The sequence below is a fragment of the Ixodes scapularis genome, unplaced genomic scaffold (assembly GCF_016920785.2).
Source record: "Ixodes scapularis isolate PalLabHiFi unplaced genomic scaffold, ASM1692078v2 PGA_scaffold2__306_contigs__length_199485367, whole genome shotgun sequence".
Taxonomy (NCBI): domain Eukaryota; kingdom Metazoa; phylum Arthropoda; class Arachnida; order Ixodida; family Ixodidae; genus Ixodes; species Ixodes scapularis.
This window is the reverse complement of record NW_024609857.1, coordinates 172,203,675-172,206,018: the sequence shown is the minus strand read 5'-3', so window position 1 is coordinate 172,206,018 and position 2,344 is coordinate 172,203,675. Positions and strand designations below refer to the sequence as shown.

The 2,344-nt window shown below is 42.4% G+C and overlaps 1 long non-coding RNA gene across 1 annotated transcript; it reads right to left on the bottom strand.

Moving 5' to 3' along the window:
• Window positions 1-672: 672 nt before the first annotated feature.
• Window positions 673-1,055, bottom strand: LOC115330954. The gene is made up of 3 exons (XR_005718091.3): window positions 1,008-1,055; window positions 813-893; window positions 673-714 (listed from the first exon to the last, which is right to left on the bottom strand). It is a non-coding gene; the product is annotated as an uncharacterized LOC115330954 (long non-coding RNA).
• Between the last annotated feature and the right edge of the window lie 1,289 nt (window positions 1,056-2,344).

The following is a 2,344-nucleotide window of genomic DNA, read 5'->3' as shown; positions in this document are numbered from 1 at the left end:
AACTAACAAAGACAAGGCCAGTACTACATAAACCCCCAGCAGGCATGCACCAAAGACCGCCAGAAATGATTGCTCACCTCACTCAACACTTTGTGCGGCTTGAAGACAGCGGCTTGCGGTCTGACGGCGGGTCAACCCGCTTGGTGTAGATGGGAACTGCGAAAAAGTTAATGCAGCTTGCCATATACCAGAAAATAACAAAGACAAGGTCAGTATTACATAAACCCCCAGCATGGCATGCACCAAAGACAGCCAGAATTTATTGCTCACCTCATAGAACACTTTGTGCGGCTTGAAGACAGCAGCTTGCGGTCTGAAGGTGGGTCAACCCGTTTGGTTTAGATGGGAACTGCGAGAAAGTTAATGCAGCTTGCCATGTACCAGAAAGTAAAAAAGACAAGGCTAGTATTACATAAACCCCCAGCATGGCATGCACCAAAGACAGCCAGAAATGATTGCTCACCTCATAGAACACTTTGTGCGGCTTGAAGACAGCGGCTTGCGGTCTGACGGTGGGTCAACCCGCTTTGTGTAGATGGGAACTGCGAGAAAGTTAATGCAGCTTGCCATATACCAGAAAATAACAAAGACAAGGTCAGTATTACATAAACCCCCAGAAGGGCATGTACCAAGGACCACCAGAAATCATTGCTCACCTCAGAGAGCACTCCACGCGGCTTGAAGAGAGCGGCTTGCAATTTTTGTTGCTGGGACCTGCAATATATTTAATACAGCCTGGCGTATTAAATATACGCCAGGCTGTATTAAATATACAGCACATGTCCCAAAGACCACTACAAATGCACGCTCACCTCATGGAACATTCCATGTGGCTTAAAGAGAACGGCTTGCAATCTGTAATGGTGCGTGCACCTGTTTGGTGCAGCTGGGACCTGCAATAAATTTAGTACAGCTTGCCATATACCACAATGTAACAAAGACAAGGCCAGTAATACATAAGCCTAAAGCACGACATGTCCCAAGGATTGCTAGAAATGCTTGCTCACCTCATAAAGCACCCCATGCGACTTGAAGAGAGCGGCTTGCAACCTGAGGGTGAGTGCACCTGCTTGGTGCAACTGGAACCTGCAATAAATTTAATACAGCTTGCCTTATACCCACAAAGTTACAAAGACAAGACCAATACTACATAAGCCTCCAGCATGAAATATCCCAAGGACCACTAGGAACACTTGCTGAACTCATAGAGCTCTCCATGCGGCTTGAAGAGAACGGCTGGCAATCTTTGGATAGTACCTACGGGTTCATTTCCCTTCCTTGATGAGCCTGAGCACTTTCGGATAAATGCCGCTCTTTGCGGTATGGCATGGTGCACACCTGGTACCTCTTTTGAGGTTTATCTGGCCAAAGTACCTATAACAAACATATAAAAATTGGGTCACACACTGCAGTAGCCAGCAATACCACAGCAATGACAAATGTTAGAGGAGAGAACAAACATAAAATTATGTTTACTAACCAAAATATGTTAATTACCTTCTTAAGTATTGGTATAATGGGCTATGCTGCGATTGCAATTTTAAACGGAGACATTATTAAAGCCCAACCTAAATGAAACAATTTTGTGAAAAAGCAGCAAGTTTTGGGTAATCCATGTTTTTCGGAAATCGCCGGTTAGAGTTTTGGGGTTACATTACTCTCTTTAAAATTGCAATTGCGAAGAGGCCCATTAAACCGCTAAATAATAATAATAATAATATAATACATTTATTGTATCTAGCGCACATCAGTTAGCATGACGGGCACATCACAGCCAACATGAGGCTTGTGGGATATGCCACCCTGAAATTAACAGTCCAACATAGCTATACTTTGAGCCCGAGTGCAAAGTGAAACAACTATATGCAGACGTCATTAGGATGTCACAGGTGCCATGTGACACAGTTAGATGCAGACACACACCATGCACATGCACACCAACATATGCAAATGCAACGTTAGGTTTGAAAATAGCCACTGTAAAAAAGAGGAAGCAATTATAACCTCGTTAAAAAAAAATCATGCACTAATGATAATAAACCTAACTATACTAAACAAATAACGCAACTATACTAAACACAAATTCATTAAACCAAGTCCAAAGGGGAAGTGTCACGGCCGGGGTGTCTGAAGCTGCACAAGTGTAATCTACAGTGAAATAAGAAAAGTAAAAAGCTATGTAATTAAACAGTGACTTTACAATTTTCGGTTAATTAGTAAACATATTTTGATAGTTTATCCGCCTGTTTAATGTCCGCCGAGCCCTACTATTATACAGTGAGGATGGCATCCACATATATATCACCTTCATTTTCGTTACAGTCCGTTAAAGATTACAAAAAAA